The sequence below is a fragment of the Apaloderma vittatum genome, unplaced genomic scaffold (genome assembly GCF_000703405.1).
Source record: "Apaloderma vittatum isolate BGI_N311 unplaced genomic scaffold, ASM70340v1 scaffold2438, whole genome shotgun sequence".
Lineage (NCBI taxonomy): Eukaryota > Metazoa > Chordata > Aves > Trogoniformes > Trogonidae > Apaloderma > Apaloderma vittatum.
In genome coordinates, this window is record NW_009732278.1 from 133,216 (window position 1) to 151,924 (window position 18,709).

Below are 18,709 nucleotides of genomic sequence, written 5' to 3' on the forward strand. Positions count from 1 at the left end.
ACCACCAGCACACCTAGAGCAACACCCTACACACCCGTCAGATGGCTACATATATTTTAAACTACTCCCTTCACCTGAAATAGTAATGTAAAAGGGTTTTCCACAGCTTGCACCCCTATGCCCAGCCCTCTGTCCCCAGCTGCCAAACTGCAGCTCACATCTGGCTGACACGGAGAGAGAGAGAGGGTAGCCTATTTTCACGAGACTCCAAAACTTTTGAAAATAGCTGCTCGCACACACATTAGCCTTTTCTCACAAGCCCTCACTGTATAAAATTCTGTCCAGAATTATCCAGTCATTTCTTTGATTTATTAATTTAATAAAAATAAATAAAAACGAATAATAAAATAAATAATATATAATCATCATAAAAATGAGGGCACTCTATACTACCTGGATTTTGCTCTACTCCCAATGGAGATACGTTCATATACAAGTTCATGGGAGTCTTCAAGTAAAAATCTCAGCATCTGTCTACCATTTATCTGCACTGTAACGTACAAAATCTCACCAGTGCAAAACTGAGCAGCGCCCTGTTGCAGAGCAAAGTATCCCAGAGCAGAACTGCCCTGAACCTAAACCCATGTGTTCCTGGAAACACCGATAACACCAAACCACAGGACCAGCCCCTCATCCAATGGAATTTAGGAACAAGGGATCAACTGAAGTGACAAGCTTAAGCTACAGGCTCATTGTCTTCATCTTTTGGCAGGATGCAGTCCAAATTCCTCCCCGTGTTTTGTGAACAGCTGAACTGCGTTCCCCTACAAAAGAAATTAATATGGCTGCCTGTGTATATCTGCTTTAATCTTAAAACAAAAGCAGTTTTGCTATCTTTAGTAGAAGTGTAATAAAAGCACCAAGAAAAAGCACAGATGGTTTGGATTTTCTTTGCAGGAAGCAAGAGAGAAGACTGACATCTCAACTGTTTACGTAGCCACAACCCATTGCATGGCCACAGCAAACCAAGGGGGGACACAGTTAAGTCCCCCTTTGTCAGCATCTCAGTTAGACTGCTTTCAGTCAGGTCTTATAAAAAGCATAAAGCAACCCTCTGCTCACAGATAACTGCTTTTGTTCATACAGATTTAATTTATATTGTTAGTAAAACACTTAACAACAGCCACACTAATGCCAAACAAATTAATTTCAGTAAAGCTAAAGCAAACACTACCATTATGTTTGGGCAATACAGAACAAAACCCTTGAAAACTCAACATTAAAGGAGTTATTTATGGTCATCGTTGGGCCCTCCTGCCCCCATCGTTCGTGCATTAGAAATCTCCAGGCTACTCACTTGCAAACTCCCTGACTTCTGACAAAAGGTGGCTATGCATTGGTAACCAGAAAGTTCATTTTGCAAAAATAATAGAGTCAACTTGATCTGGCAGTCGGTTTTTTGGTTTGGGTTGCTTTTTTTTTCTGGTCTGGTTTTGTGTTTTGGGTTTTTTTTAACAATTTAACATTACTTTTAAAATCTCTCACTTTAGGATTAGAACTTTCCCCTTTCTGAAACTAATCAAACTGATAGTGGTTTTTGGCAAAGGCAAGTAAGAGGAAAAGAGGATAGCACATGTGCAACGTATCCAAGAAGTACTTCATAACCTGCTCTGTATTTTTTTATGTAATAAAGACACAGTAGTTCAGGGAGAAACACAAACAAAGAAGCTTTTTCCCTATTACCCTTTAACAAATATTCAGTGAACAGTAGTCACATAAAAATATCACTCTTGATATAAAGCAGATAAAAAGGCAAGCTGAATTAGCTCCTGAAACAGGAAAAGAAAAAAAGTTTTCTGCTACAGATATTGCTTCCTTCGGCATTATGAAATGACTTTTTAATAGTTCTATGCTACAGCAATCAATATTTTAGAGGACTTAAGAGACCCAAACTAATGCTTTTTCCAATTAGCAAGTACTTTTAAGTTAAAAAAGATGCCACACCAGAAAAAGGAAAATTGTTCAACTTATAAGCACTTTCATTAAAAATTGTACTTTTAAGTAAAGTTTGGGGGTTTGAAGCAGCATTTCCATTAAGGAACACATTTGCTGCAAGGCCCCACAGTTGCATTAAACCCTTACAGGGCACGGGGAGGCCTTTTGTGCCTCACAGTTACGCTCCATTAAATCCTTCACAGGAGGGACGAGAAAAACACAGCTCCAGGGGCTTGCGGGACCCATGTGGGCTTGGAGTACACGTAGGGTCTCATTTGGTTCAGCAAAATCTCTTTCTAAAGTGCATGGGACAGAGACAAAGCAGGGGCGAGCCCCAAGGCTGGGGTACTGAATGCTGGCTCCCCACGAACGCTCCCGGCGCCCGGCTCGCGTTTGTCACGAGCTCTGTTTACAGGCTCGCCGACAGATGCTTGCAAGCAAGAGCTTCTGAATTTGACAGCCCGCAAAAAAAGTTGTAAACACTTCTCAAGGAAGATAAATTCCAAGTACTAAAAAGGTGCACCGTCCAACTTCTCACCTTCCCAAGCCCTGTCCCGTTCCCCAAGCCCAAAATTCCCACGTCTCTTAAACAAAGAAGTCCCAAAACACGCACCAAAAAAACCCCACAACCAAGAAGTCAACATGCAAATAGCCACAGTACCATGGTTTTTAAGTACTAGAAGTAAGCAGGAGAATTGTACAGGCAAGACAAATACAACTAACTGTAGAATACAATTAACTTCACAGTGTTTAGACAGATGGAATCCGATTTCCTGCTGTAAAGCCGCTGAATTTGGCATTGACCCTGAGCCCCAAAGGCAGAGGATCTGCTGCCCAAAACACGTACAAGCTACCCAATGGCTGGAGTCGGTAGTCACTACTCTTCCTAAGCGCTATTAAATTAAAGGGGATGAAAGACTTCATAAATAAAGTTTGCAGAAAGAGATGGATTCATTTAACACTAAGAGCAGCCAAGACCAAAGCCCACTGCCTATATCTGTGTATTTTCTTAAGAGGCTGTATATACAAGGGAGCACACAAAGGGCTTCTTTAAAACGCTCCCTGGTAAGGGTGTATTTCAAGGGCAACAGATAGTGAATTCAGGGAAATGACCCCCAAGAAACTGTTTGGAAATATTGTCAAGTCTTCACGTGGAAGAGCTAGTAAGCAAGCATGATGCTTTTCAACAACAACTAAGAAAATTCTTGTCCAGAAGGATTTACTTCTCTGATGCCTGATCCTACGAACCAATGCAGCCAAACACAGCATTTACTGATAAACAGTCCTACTGACTTCAGTAACTTAAGCCAAGTAACTTCAGTGGTGTTATTCATGCCCTGTGAATATGAACGGAAGACTCTTGTTTAAAAGAGCTCCTCACAGTAGTAAAGGCTAGCACAAGAGAGTCCCAAGCAAGGGTGGGAAAGGACACGAGGCGAAGAAAAGCGGCCTTATGAAAAGTGCTTAATTATTGCCTGCAGCTTTGGGATTTTTATTTTTTGTTTTTAAACCAAAAATGAGAAAAACACAAACTCTCCTGGTACAACCACACAGTAACTTCAACATAGTCCTACTGCTAACTCTAAAAAGGAACCCCTCCCAACCAAGGGAAAAAAAAACAACAAACCCCTAAACCTCAAAAGAAGCCCAGGTCTAACTTTTCTAATGAGGTCACAATGAGGAACTCTCCCAGCCTTCAAACCAAAAGAAAAAAAAAAAAATGAAAACCTCCATGGAAAATATACTTGAGCTGTGTTTAACAAGGAACATCTGTAGCCTTCCAATTCTTGAGATGTAGAATGCCCTAGAAGCACCACATTAAGTTAAACACACAGGAAAAAATACTTTTCTTGCTGACCAAACCATTTACAGGTGCCTCTGATTTAAAGCTAAGGATACCGAGCTGCACTCTGTTTGCTGACATAATACCATGCTGTGAAAGACTTCTTTGTAAAGAAAGTTCACAGAAAGCTGGTTTAACCGACAAAGTCTTTACCGGTGAAATGTGACATCTGTTTTTAAAGAGCCTACATTTTTAGGATATTATTGCTCAGCTGCTTCTATTTATAACATACTTGATTTAGAAGTTCCCCTCAGACAACTAAGCAGGTATGCAGCAAAGCATCCTGAAATTACAGTGTCAGACTCAGGACAGTTTGCAGCAACTGATTCAACTTCTACTGCTCCCTGGCTGAGTTTCTTCAACCAGATTTCCCCTGCACACACGCACATTATGTCTTACACTTATGGAAATTTTCTCTTGCAAATGAATGGGCATTATTTAAAATGTGTGCTCTTAGGTGCTGTTCTGAAAGTCCCCAAAGGCTCTCAAAGGCTTAAACACAGTGCCATTTACAAAACCCACCACAACTACATTTTTAAAAAAGGGAGGGGAGGGAAACAACACACTGACTATACATTTATTTGCGTTATTTTTATCTATAATTAGATATACAAACGGAAGAAAAAAATAGAGTGTCCTAACATTAATGCCACACAAGTCAAGATAGCTCTTCTGAAAGATTTCACTCCCCTCCTGAGCTTTTTCTATTTATTTTATGCTTTCACTTGGGACATTTTCAAGTGTGTCTGTACAAGTCAAGAGCACAATGCAGTCCTCTTTCATGCAAGGAGAGAAGTTAGTATTTTATTTGAAATAAAGTGCACATTATTGAGAAAATAAAAGGAAAGAAAATGGAAAGATTTTTTTTCCCCTCAACAGAATCACTCATTCTTTCCCAAACATACACAAGTAAGTAACTTCAAAGAAGGCATACAGTGACAGCAGGGCTTTAAGCATTTTATTTAAACATTCACTCCAGTACTTTATAAGTTCACACAACTTCATTAAAAATTTATAGAATATGACGATGGGGAAATGTCTACTTCACTGTAAATAAAACTCTTTAAGACAAAATAATTTTAACCCTATAAACAGAGGTCATAAAAATACTCAAATATGACAAAAAAATCAGTAACTGTAATGTCCTCTTTTTTATATATATATATATATATATATATATACACACACACACCTACACACACAAGTGGAGATGAGGATGTATTTTTATAAGTCCAAGAATTCACAGGCTGCGCTGACATACTTTATACGTATATTCATAGACATGGTGTTTCCAAAACATCAGGCACAAAGTCTTTCCCCAGCTCTGCGCACACAAATGGAAGAAAGAACAAACCAACCAACCAACCAACTCACCCACCAGCCAGCACATAAGTTGACTTTCTCTTTTGGAAAGCATCTGAGAGGTGCTTATAAAAATATTTACAATATGCACTGTCTGCACATTACATCTTCTTGAGTCATTGCAGACCCTTCGTTTTGGAGGTGTGCTTGCAGAAGGCTTTTGAGGGGCACTCCAGAGGCAGCTGCAGCCCGACACCATGAACGCGTGCCAAGAGGGATGTTACTTACACCTTTCATCTCCCACTCCTTTATCGTGGGCCGGGGTGATGAAACACGGCCCTGATGTACTCCTCCCCTCCCTGTGTTTAAGGAGGCTTTCATCTACCCCTGTGCACTGCCACGCTTTTTTTTTCATAAAGAGCTAAGACTGTTTCATAGCTCTTTGTTCAGGCAAACACAAATCAAAAACCGTGAAATTCCCTTTTTTAGTATACTGCATCATATGGATCAGATATTCTGCATAGCCTATCAAATCAGGTAGTTTTACACCATCTCACGCCCAGGATGACAAGAGCAGAAAGCAGTACCACAGTCATCTTTAACAATATGTAACTAATTAACAGACTGCTTAATTGAAACATTCAGGCAGCACAAGGATATTTGAGGAGTAATTACATCACCATATGATCATGAAGGAAGGATTCAATACCTGATATTCAACTTGTTAAAATATGGAAAGGTTATGGCATATTCTTGCAAGGATATTGGCATCGGGTAGGATTCCCTACAAACAACACCCCTCCAGCATACAACCATTTGCCGCCATGGGTTTTTGTGGCAAATTTATTTCCAACACTCAGAATAGAAAGAGGAAACTAAGTAGTAATGTACTGTGCTATCATACTTCCATTATTCTGCACACTCACATTGTTAAGCACTGGAAGTCCAAACTCATAAAACCTAAGCACAGCTCCAGCAAACACCATCTCACCACCTCATCGATCACGTCTTGAGAAGTCCTGCAAAATGCTCAGCAGAAAAGCGAGAAGCACAAAGTCTAGTAGAAGCTACTGAATCAGAGAAGATTAATAACAGTGCTATGCTTTCATACAGTACCAACATTTTCATCAGTTTGTCATTAGACTTGAACATGAGCTGCAGCTGCCAAAAGGGTCTGAGAATCAATACACTGGCCTCAATTCAAAAATCATCATTACCCTGTATCTTCTGCAACCTCACCCCTTGCTTCCCCTGCCTTGTTTTTCAGAGCGATACGCAGCGCTGCGGGGATGGCCAAGCCCTCAGAGGCAACCATCCGGAGGTACACCAGTCTCATTTCACCTGCCTGCAACCTTCTGCAGCCCTGAGGTAACCAAAGAGCAAGGGCAGGATGGTTTAAAAGCACATCAGGAAAAGCAACAGGAATAAAAAAGTATTCATTGGCCAATGCCAGCTGGCAAGGTCCTTCTGCACACAAAGCACACTCCTGAAAACATAAGCCTTGAAAAGGATTAAAGCTACCAAATGCAGTGAATCGCTGCTCTGCCTTTAGGTGGGCAGCAGCCAGCTCAGACCTGCCGAGGAGACGAGCACCACATCACGGGTCTGAAGGCTGCAACCTGCGACCTCCCTCGTTTCATACCACCTGCTTTTACACACAAGCAGGCCAAAATGAAGAAGGTTTGCTGTCTTGGGTTTTTTCCCAACGATGTTCAGAGCACCAAGGTCTTCTAAGGAAATGTAATCAGCCAGATGGTATCACGGTAAGGACTTGAAGCTTCTTCCATTTTATCTGAAGTTTCAGCTTGTATTACAGACACTACAGAAAGGCAGCAATATCACACGTAGATGTGCACACAACACCACTAACAAGTAGCTTTTCCACTGGAGGACACCAATTTTAGCTCTGCCATCCTTTCCTAGGGCACCAGAGCAAGCTGTCTGTTTTAACAGCAACTGCAGATCCCGTAACTATAAGCATTTCGAAGGTCAAAACACCTCTAAAAGTCAGGTTCTTCACAGCTACGCATCCAATTACAAAATCCTGTAAAAATTACAGGCAGCTCCTCCTATAAGCATGTGCATGACTCCTACTAGGAGCTGGAGAGGGCTTATATTCAAATATAAGAGCAACGCTGAACTTTGTTTGCAGCACATGTTGGTGTAACAACACACGATAGCCTTCCTACTCTGCAGCACAAATGTGATGGTGACACTTCAACGGGATGCATCCCTGCTTTTTTCAGCTTCAAACAGTCAGCAGAGGAGACAGTATCAGCTTCTCTTCTTCACTGGACCTCAAATTTTGGTAGGACAGGTCAAAATACACAAACTCCCAAATATGAGCCACAGGAAACACACGAAGTAGCTTGCAACCCACAGAAAACACACCAGCACAGAGGTGTCCACCTTGTTTCTCTGTGAAGAAGTGGTAGTTGCTCTCACTCTAGTTTTGTGGATGTCTTCCCCCATACCCCTATCTCTCATAACTTTGCACAGCCACAAAGAATCATAGAATAGTTTGGGTTGGAAGGGACCTTTAAAGGTCACACAGACCAACCCCCTTGCAATGAACAGAGGAGTCTTCAACTACATTAGGTTACTCAAAACCCTGTCCAGCCTGACTTTGACTATTTCCAGGGAGGGCATCTATCACCTCTCTGGACAACCTGTTCCAGTGTTTCACCATGCTCATCATAAAAAATTTCCTTCCAGAACATCCTCCAGAGGTTGATGACTATCTCAGCATAACTGTTTACATCCAACAACTCAAAACTGAAACTTTTTCAAGGAATCTAGGTCTGGATAAACCATGGCCTAATGGAGACTAGAACAAATAGATAAATTAAAAATTAAGTGCATGAGAAAGCAGAGCACTTTCAAGCTGCCAGCAACTAGCAGGGCTAGTACTGCCTTCTTCTGGGGGTTAAAAAAAAAAAAGAAAAAGAGGGGAACAAGCTCCACATCAGCTTCCTTCACCAGCTGCCAATCAGACACACAGGCACGCACTGCCTGAAATGGTCAAGGTAACTTGAGGAGACATAACGGTCCCCCCTTCCTTTGCAATCCTCTCGCAACAGGAGCTGGTGGAGTTGCCCTGGTTTTGCTCTGGGAGGTGTGCCCTGCTGCCTCCCATTGAGCCACTGACACTCCACCACCGCCATGCCGCAGCAATACCACGTGCCAGCCCCCCCTTTCTGTTCGTGTACAGGAACACAAACACGGAGAGGTCAACTACCTCATGTAAACTACAGAGCCACTGACCTATGTGCAACAAGGCTCTCACACCTGGCAGCATTGCTTCAGCTTTGTCAGTCACCACCACAGCAACTGGCCCAACAGGCAACGGAAAGAGCTATTAAAACCGAGTTGTGCATTCAGGTCATACAAAAGGAATTTTTTATTCACAGACCTTAGGCTTTTAGTTTCCCCTGTGCCCTTCCCACAAGGACAAGGGCTTCTTTTCCATGGAGTGGCAAATTGGAGCAAACAAACATAGGCGATATGAAAATAGAGGAGTGATGCCCATACCTGACCATAGTCTGTCCTGAATACGACGACACCTTCCGCACAGGAATGAACAGTACTGGGATAATGCTGATTATTTTCTCGCAGCCAGACCCGAGATCCCTACAATAAACAAAATAGAGTTACAAATAGCATAACGGAAAATAGAAAAGAGAATTCCATTCAATATTTTACTCTGGAAATACTTTATCAAGTAAAAGGAGAGCTAGCAAGGGCAAAATCCAAATAAGCAACTGAAGGAAAGAAAATAATCTCTCAGCATTTGTTGGTTTCTGCTGGAACAGTAAACACAGAACTACAGAGTGCTGCGTTTTTTTTCATTCAGTAAAAGTTCCTAAATGCCAGCAAGAGTAGCTGAAGCCAATTCTCTGAGTCATGTGCTTCATGTTAGCACATGTAAAATTACAAAGCAGCGTTTGAATTTACACACAGCTTAAAAGATCCTCCTGAAAGACAGCTGGCTCCCTACCTGTTTATTTTCAACCACTGTTAGGCACTCACAGCACTTCCCTCCTATCCTATTTCACCTTTTTTCTAAACTACTTTGGCCTTTATAAGGTCCTCTTTTCTCTCTTTGCTGTGCAACAACAGAGAGGACTTAAAAAAAATAAAATTCTCAACAAGCAAGGTTACAAAGATATTATATTTGCTTTTTAGAGGTGAGGAGACAACAGAGATGCTAATGACGGAGATACCCAAGTCAGTATAGTAAGACAGAGCAGGTATACACTATTTAAATTTCACCTGGCTGGTAGATGCAGCATCAAGGAAACAGAAAAACCCAGCACTGAGAACAAGGGAGGAGGATGTGGGGACTATTTAATTTTCACCTGGCTGGTAAATGCAGCATCAAGGAAACAGAAAAATCCAGCACTGAGAACAAGGGAGGAGGATGTGGGAGGAGGAACCAGAGCTGATGCTGCAGCTGCAGCAAAAGCCATCCCATTAATGATACCCTCAAGTTGCTCCAGTGTAGGAAAAGGCTTCAGCTGCCATGAAAACACTGACCAGCAGCACCCCAAGGTCTGACCTCCAACCCAAACTATACTCCCACTCTCTTCAGGCAGAGAGCAGACTGCAGATCAGAAAACCAGTATTTCAGTGGTGTTTAGAGAATGAAGACCTTTTTTCACCAGAACAGTCAAACTGTCTCCTAAACAAAAAGTAAACGAGTGGTAAAAGGGCGGGAATAAACCCTGATAATCATAACGTTTTGACTTGGGGTGTGCAATCACAGAAAACAACTCAAATAATAAATTCTGCATGCTAGCATCCAAAGGTTGTCCTTGCCCGAATTTCTACACACAGTCTTGTTAAACGTGGGGTGCAGGGTTCTGATGCATCACGACATACACAGATTTTAATTTCTGTTACGTATTTAAAGTGACTGGTTCTTGAGTCTATGACAGACTTCAGCCACATTACGAGTTGCATATGCCTCAGTTAATGCTGAGTGAATATTATACTGCTTTCTATGACAGGAGAATAGCAGCGCTGAGACACAAAATAATGCTCACAGAGAATATAAAAACTCTTTCTACTTGGTTCCTCTGGTAAGACAGAGGCTTGTAGAGCACCTCTCAGTATTTTCCCTCCCCCTCCATCTCTTGACAATACTGCTTTCCATTTTAAATGCTGCAAATGTCTGCAGAGCCATTTGCCCTTTTACCTGTGGAACCTAGAGCCAGATGGTTGGCAGGTTCACAGCAAGCCCAAGGCAACTCAAACGCAGGGTTATGCCAACTCAGAATCACAGGATGAGGGCACAGGGGAGCGGAAAGGAGAGCGCTAGAGCCCAAGGTGGGCAGGAGGGAGCAGGAGACTGGGAAACCACAGGGAGAGGACTCCTCAGAAGCAGTAAAACCAACAGAGAGGATTTGAATATTTAATTCAAAACCCAGACACAGCAGTGGGAAGACCCCCATCTACTCTCCAGGGTCTACCCAGGGTGCTGCTCTGTTTTCATCTTCTGGAGCAGCAGGAGCATCTCCACGCTGACCGCTCCGCGGCACTTCTCACCCTGTGCCTTCCAGAGGGACAAGGCCAACATGAGGACAATGCTCTTGGACCTCCTCTGGTACCTCCCCGCTGGAGCCAGTGAACACAAATGTCCCGTGTCCCTAAGGCATGGGTGCAGGAGCGATGACAACTTTCAAGGCAATATCCTCGGTATTTAGAAATATCTACACCACAAACTGCTGAAGCAGGTGAGAAAGGGCTCTTTCACACTAATGCAGTAGCTGCCATCAGCCCACTCAGGAGGGAAACCTTGAGGCTTGCTGCTGCCCCCGTGTCCTGGTGAGGCGGTACAATGCAGTGCTCAGCCACAGCTGCCACCCACTCCACTTGGTCCACCACAGCTTGGGTCTAAATCTCGTAACACATGAACGCACAGTGCTGCGTAAGAGAGACCATGTCCCACATTACACCATACGATATGCTCAGAGCACGGTGAGCCAAGTCTTTTGCCCTGGGTTCCAGTACGTCCTCATTTCACCTGTGTACTGGTTGACCTCTGGAGGGCATCTAGTCCAACTCCCCTGCTCAAGTAGGGTCACCTAGAACTGGTTGCCCAGGACCATGTCCAGATGGCTGTTGAGAATTCCCAAGGATGGAGACTCCGCAAGCTCTCTGGGCAGCCCGCGCCAGTGTTCAGTCACCCTCATAGCACAAGTGTTTCCTAACGTTCAGTAGCAACCTCCACGTTTCAGTCTGCTCATTGTCTGCAGTCCTGCTACTGGGCATCACTGAGAAGAGCCTGGCTCGCTCCTCTTCACAACTTTTCTCCAGGTATCGATATATATTGATGAGATCCCCCTGAGCCTTCTCCAGGCTGAACAGTCCCAGCGCCCTCAGCCTTTCCTCATAGAAGAGCTTCTGCAGACCCTTCATCATCTTTGTGGTCCTTTGTTGGACCCTATCCACTATGTCCCTGCTGTACTGGATAGCCCAGAACTGGACCCATCATTCCAGGTGTAGTTTTACCAGTGCCAAGCAGAGGGAAAGGATCACCTTCCTCAACCTGCTAGCAACATTCTTCTAATGCATCCAACAGAAACACCTACAGAAACCTCATGAGATGCAATACTCCTGAGTTAACACACAACACTAGAATCATCAGCCTATGAAACAACTCCATTTAACCTGAAAATCACTGTTTCACGTTTGAATATTGTGTTGTTATTAGTGGAATCATTCTGGCATAAAATGGAAGGACGACAAGGTTTGTTCAGCTCATAGCAAATTTTTACTTCACTGGGCTTTTCTGCCTTGACCTAATAACCCCAGAGGAGCAAGGCATGGCAAAGCTTCCCTGCCAAAGCACATAACCATAGCTTTGTTCACAAATTGGAAGATTTCATGACTGATACTGTCAAGCTCTGCAGACCTGATGGCTAGACTGGTGGAGGCATATCACCCCAAAGAGCAAAGGGAACTGGGCCCCAGACTTCCCACCACACAGAGAAATGTTTTCACCAGCCTGCTGCTGGCCACTCACTGTCTGTGTCGGTTGGTCTCCACCACTTCCTGCTCCTAGATGAATTCAATCCATCTCAATGCACACATAAACAGCAAAAAACCTCCACCAAACTATTAGTCCAAATGCAGTCAAGTTCTTCAAGGGTTTCAGGATAACCAATCCCCTGCCATTCCACTGGTTTATTATTTGCCAAAATCTCCAAACTCAAGTAACATGAAGGTTATGCTCTCAAGGGCAATGAAAAGCTTATAAACATTAAACTGCAACAAAATCTGCCAAAACCTCCACTTTCAAAATAGCCTCTCACAAAGAAGAGAATGCTTTCCATCTTGAAATTAAATCATTAATTCTGCAAAAACAAATTTATGGATACAAAGGGGAAAAAAGTTGCCTGCACAGAAGCATTCACTCAGTTGTGCTGGTCACTAAAATAAGCTTTTTAAAGCAGGAAAGGTTTTGATTTAAACAAACGTACATTGTTAGGGGTCAATAGCTGCTATTCAAGGGGAGGCTGGAACAATGCAGTTCACAAAGCCCGAGGCATCTGAAATGCAAATATAATGTGTTCCCTGGCAAGGTAGCTCAACAATACCCTATCTGTCCATGTGCTGGGTGCATTGCAAGCCCTTCCAGTCTGGGTGAGGGGAAAAAAAAAATCCAAAAAATCTTGGCAAAAGATACCTCAGAAGCTATGCAAGTTACGGCCACCTACTGTGCCCAGCTAGCTCTGCAACCCAGCTGCAGACACCCCCCCCACACACAAATGCACTAACTATGCACAAGTCACAGGGTTTTGAGAACAAGAACCTCACAACTAGTTGATTTATGGACAAGGCTTGTCATACAGGATCCACTCAATGCACATGGCAGCACGTTATATCGATCCAAACGTGGTTTTAGGGGAGAAGCCTAGTAATTTAGGGTATTCCAGAGCTCCCTGACAAGCCATCCTTCTGCGGGAAGAAGGCTAACCAAGTGCTTACTGAAACCCAATGGTTTTCATTTCTGTGAAGAGACGCTGTAAAAATACATGGAAGACCATTTGCGAAAGAAGGGCCATATGCTATTATTTCCATATCAAATAAAATCCTCCTGACTGTAAAAGGGAAAGGAAACAGGTTTGCAAATTTCACAGCTGTAAAACCACCTGGAGAAATCCCTAGTCCTTCTACCTTACAGATTTTGCTGCTGAAAACGCAAACGCTACCTCTTACCTTTCTCTGTATTCTGTTCTTGGAGATGATAAAAATCCATTTTTTTTCTATCGGACATATATGCTGGAAATCACAAAATTAACTTAAGACCTTTATCACAGCTAAGTAAAACTGTGGAGCATTCACTGCAAAACTGTAATTAACAAGCTACACTTTGTATGCTCAATATATAATGAATGTCTAGACAGTTATTTTAAAGTGTGTGTGTATATATATTGTCTTGGTTTAGAAGACAGGGGAAAGCCTCCCTTGAAACCGGGAAATGTAAACACCCCCCCCACACCTCCGAAGTACTATACCTTTGAAATGATGGGGCTTTCAGACAAAGATATGGGGATAGGAATACCAGTTCTTTACTGAGAAATTGCAAACTACGAGGGGTAATAATACAGGGGAAAGAACAACAAGAAACAAATAATCCCCGAACCCGACAGAGTCAGAATACCTGACTTGGGAAACAAAAAAAGTCCAAATAGATCCAGATTACAGTCCTGCTGGAGTGGCAGATGCTGCTCCGGGTGATTCGGTAGAGGGGGGTCCGGTGGCGATGGCGTGAAAGTCCACTCCTCCGGCCAAGGCGAAGAAAAGCCGCAGCTCCACGAGGTCCGGGCCGCGGCTCCACCAGGTTCCCCCCCCGGCCGCACCCCCCGGCCGGTTCTCGCGGCCGCGTGGCTATGTTTATCTTCATTCCTCCTCTTTACTAATTTACACCCTGATGACAAACAAGGAGTGCGACAGCAACAACAAAGCTATCCATAAAAAAATACAATTTTGCGGATTTCATATTCATGGACACCTTTGCTTCTGAAAACTTACCCCTTATTGTTAGCTTAGGACTACTGCAAACACTTCGGTTTAGGTACCCAGAAACCTTAACATGCCAAGCGTGTGTCTGGCCAGACTACTCAGTGACAAGCTCATGAAGTTCACTGGAAGCCGGGCATCTCTAACTGCCTTCAACCTAAAACTGAAGCATTCGGCCTCTGAAGCAGAAGACCAGACCTATTTTTCCATATCTAAGTCCAAGGGATCAAACAAGCAGAAATAGCCATTTGTCTGATGTATTACTCTGTACTGATCCTAGAGCCTCTCATAAAAGCCCAGCTCTGGAAGGTATTAAATTATGTAAATTTCAGTACCTTAAACTCAACTTCATGAACTGACTAGGCACCAAAATCCAGGCAGCACATACTTAATCCAGCTGCATAGGGTGAAATCCAGTTTCAAAACACTTAGAGCACGAATCACGGTTTCCTCAGAGAGCATAGGAGTAAACTAACACCTTTCTCTCAACAAATTCAGTTCTGCCTCCTAGACAATACCACTTGACTTTACTGTTTTTAAGCAGAACAAAGCCAGGGAGATGTTTCCACGGGGTATAAAATTAGTTGAGAGGGAGGCAGTTTCCTGCAGAATAAAATCTCCTTGAAAATGAGACGTTTCTGTTGCCTGTTCATCCCCCAGGCCAGATCAAAGCACCCACTCTCCGGCTCCTGAGGTCTGCACGACAGCTGCTGATTAACCTTGAACAGCCTCCATCCCCTTCTGTTTCAGTAACTGGAGATAGCACAATGCCAATGATGCCATACCACTTTAAAAAAAAAGAAACTGGATTAAAACATGTATAATTACTATTATTGACTTGAGAAAGAATCAGAATAAATTTGTATTTTCTCCAGCCTTTTGAAAGCACCAGCTCTTTGTAAAAGACCACTGCGTCATATAATAAAGGCCTGTTTTAAAATTAAAAAAAATAAAACCAAAACATTTTATCTTCCAGTTACTACCAACAAGAACTATCACACCGAGATTATCCTCTGCTCCTCCCCACTTTCTGCTGCCGAGTGTGAAGGCACACATTGCTAATGGACCTTGCTCAAAAGCCAAAAAGCAACAGCGCTTCTCTGCTAGAGCTTGAAGACATCACCGCCAGCTCCTGAGGACAACAAGTTTTCCACACCACTAGGAAACAACAGCTTTATCACACCCTCAGAAGCAAATCCAGCAATGAGATGTCATCAGGTCTTTTGACAAGAGTTACGGCTACTTCTGTGGTCTGAATTAAGACCTTCATAAGAAAGATCTGAGTATTAGCTTTAAGTTTTGTCAAATAGCTTCTTTGCTTTCATGAGCGCCCAACCTACACAACAGCATCATGGCTGGAAAAACACAACAACACAGGAATTTGGAAAGCCTGTATCAGATGCAGTCAAGTTCACCAGGCTGCTATGAGATAGCAGCTCTTTCTCCTGCCTGCAAGTATAGGTAAAGAACTAACAGCTTCTGGGCAATCAAGTCAATGGCACTTCTCATTTATTCCAAAATTAAAAAGAAACGCTCGAAGTACTGCTTGGCAAGGGACCAAAACTGCAAAAATGAGAAATGAGGGAAGGAGAAGAAGTATAGGGCAACCTTCTTCTATTTGCCAGACCCACAGTTTCAGGTCCTGCCGCACATCAGCAGCGGCAGGTACCACAGCCTCAACTGGCTTCGGACACTCACTCCATCACTCTACCCTCCCAACACATTAGCTTGTGAGGGAGCTGGGAAATTTTAATCTTTTAAAACTCAGTAAGGAATGTAAGTAATGAAAAAAGACAACACGTGGGTAAGGAGAAGGAAGAGGGGTAATCACTGATGATAGCGACCAGATATGAGGAACACAGGGCAACAGAGCTTGGGGACACTGTACACCTTGCCATCACCGCCTACACTGGGGTGGGGGGTATCAGTGGCCAGGCAAGTAACAGACCTCTCAGTAAATTCATGGTCATCTTAAAAGTGGCATGTAGTTGTCTCCCCTTATTTGAATTCCTAGAGAGGAATATACAATATCTTCACAAAAACCTTAAAACTTACTCTGAGAACCAAACAAGCCCTAATTCTGTCTTCACAGATTTCAGCAAAGTTCTGTCTTACATGATGGCACACTTTTGCCAAACTCTCATATTTTTCCAAAACTACATTTTTTAATTACAGTCACAATTACAAATTAATAAAAAAACCCCCCACACCTAAAAAACCCAGTGAAAACATTAAACCCTCCAAAACTTTGCTTCCTTAAAACCAACTGGATTTAACCAACTTGTATGCACGCTCTCACCCCAACTCTTCATCCATGGGAGCTGAGATTTTTTTAACCTCAACAGGTATTTTAGGAAAGACAGAACCAGGAAGGAGGAAGGACAGTGCACATAAAAGCAGCAGGGGAAGAGAGACTCTCCTCTAAAAATTGTTCACCAAAGCCTAAAGCAATACAGCAAGAGTAGTTATCTCAGCACGACTGTCCAAACAAGCCAATTTAAATCACCACTAGCTTCTGCTAATATAATTTTTTCCATATTGTCTAGTAAGTTGCTACACTGCTGCGCTGCTCTATCGCTAACTTGGGGACAAGGGGACAGCTTGACAAATGCCTGTAGCTCATGCACCCCGCTCGGTTGTGCCTGGCAGTCCCCAGTCCAAAAGCTACTAGACTGGGAACTTTTTGCTTATGCTACGTGACAAGCTTATAAACTCTCATCGAAGTGGAGTCATTCCCTCCTTCAGCTCACCTCTTGGGACTGGTGTCTCAAAGACCAGTGAGGGATCTCAGCCACACAACTTTGCTCCTCTTGAGAAACTTTACCCTTAAAGCCTCCCAGGCAGTGAATTTGTCATCTGCCACAAGTTGCCAAGGGTCTAAAAAACATTTTTCACAAGCGTTGTAACATGCTCCAGCTTTTTCTTCCACCTTCCTCTTGACTCTCATGCCTGAGCAGGACACGAAGGCCAGGGGAGCGGACTCGTGGACACCAGCCAAGCGCTACGGGAGAGACCAAACACTCTGAAACAAGATGTAGTCTGAGACCGAACTTGAAAGATGTTTCTCATTCCCCAACTGCAAAAAGCCCCTGGAGAGTCTTGTTTGCAAAATGGGAACTCCCCCTTGCAAAGAGATACATTCAGTCTCATTTCAAAACAGTTTATTTAGGGGGAACATCTTTAGTCCAAGTACTTTAGAGCTGATTAAATGGAGAAAAAAAAACCCAAACCCATTCCTTTGACACACATGGGTCCTGAGGGGAGGCATTTATCACTTATTTTCACAAGACATGGATCTACTAGGCTCATCAGTCAAGGAACTGTTCAGTTCACAACATTCACCTACATGTACCTGGACACTGAGTTTTTAGAAGAATGTCTAACATGGAACAAATATATTGTACTGTTTTTTCCGATACTAGTTGTGCTACATCAGCATGGATACACCTTGTCTAGATGGACAAGGCATATTTTACTGGTTCAGTCTGATTTGAATTTGCAAAGGAGATGAAATTTCTGATGAAGCTACATTTGCTACCATTGACCACTCTTTGCCAGCCATCTGATTTTATTCTGGTAGTATTTATCAAAGTCTTCTTGTGTCAAAAAGCACAGTGATAAAATGCCAGTGTTGCATGTGAAAGCATATAGGAGGAATAAAATTTTGCAAGGCAAAGACTAGTCTCTGCTTCTAGGAAGCTCAGTGCCCTCTATTTAGTTTTTTTAATTTTCTTTCCCCTCCTTCTCATACCAAACAAGTAGGCAATTCCAGGAAAACATACCTTTAGTCAAGCGGAATTCTTGTGTGAAAAAGATAATCCATATTAAGCAGCAGACTGCACAAATTAACAAGTGGTCTTAAAAATTACTTCCAAGAATAATACCACTGTCGTCACTTTGCAAGTTACTGTACAAAAGCACAACAGGTTCTACTCAATCTCTTCCATATTGTCTATTTTCAGGATCCTTTTACAGGTCTGACAATATTACAGGGAATTTTTTGTTTTGTTTGTGTGTCCCTGCAACTCAAAAAATATCAGTCTACACAAGAATAATTTTCCTGGGTTAGAGTAGGGATGGGCAAAACGGAAAATATTTACAGTCTTAATTTTTGCAGAAAACAGCTACAAAATCAAAGCCTTAAAACAAAAACAAACAACTCACCCATCCCACATGCTTTATAAGTGTGTCTTTTTTCCTCTTTTCTTCCAAGCTCCATTATTTTCTTGAAATTAAAACCCCGTCAGCCTACAGTTCTTTCATTCATTTATTTTTTATTTCATAAAAACATTGATTATGGAAAATAGGATAATTTTAAATATCAGGTCATAACTTCTCCTGAGTTGTATTGATCTCCTCACATTGAATTTACAACAAATGACTCAGCAGGCTTTATTTCTCTGCAGCTTTGCTTTCACGATATGATCACTACATATCTCTATTTCACCACATGGACACAAGTATTTAAACTATGTAATCACGCTGAATTATTTATTTACATTGCTAGTTTATGTTTCAAGGGTTTTTTTGTTTTCGTTGTTGCTCTTGTTTGCTGGGCGTTTTTTTTCAATCTTATTTGGCAAGCTACATGCAGTTTTCCCT

General features: G+C 42.6%; 1 protein-coding gene across 1 annotated transcript in view; it reads right to left on the reverse strand.

Annotated features, from left to right (window-relative positions):
* The window catches only part of LOC104278468 (unconventional myosin-X-like), a 128,750-nt gene extending 120,046 nt beyond the window's left edge, over positions 1–8,704 (reverse strand). The window contains 1 exon segment of the mRNA XM_009875452.1: positions 8,612–8,704. The gene's annotated coding sequence lies outside the window, so the exon portion shown is untranslated.
* Between the last annotated feature and the right edge of the window lie 10,005 nt (positions 8,705–18,709).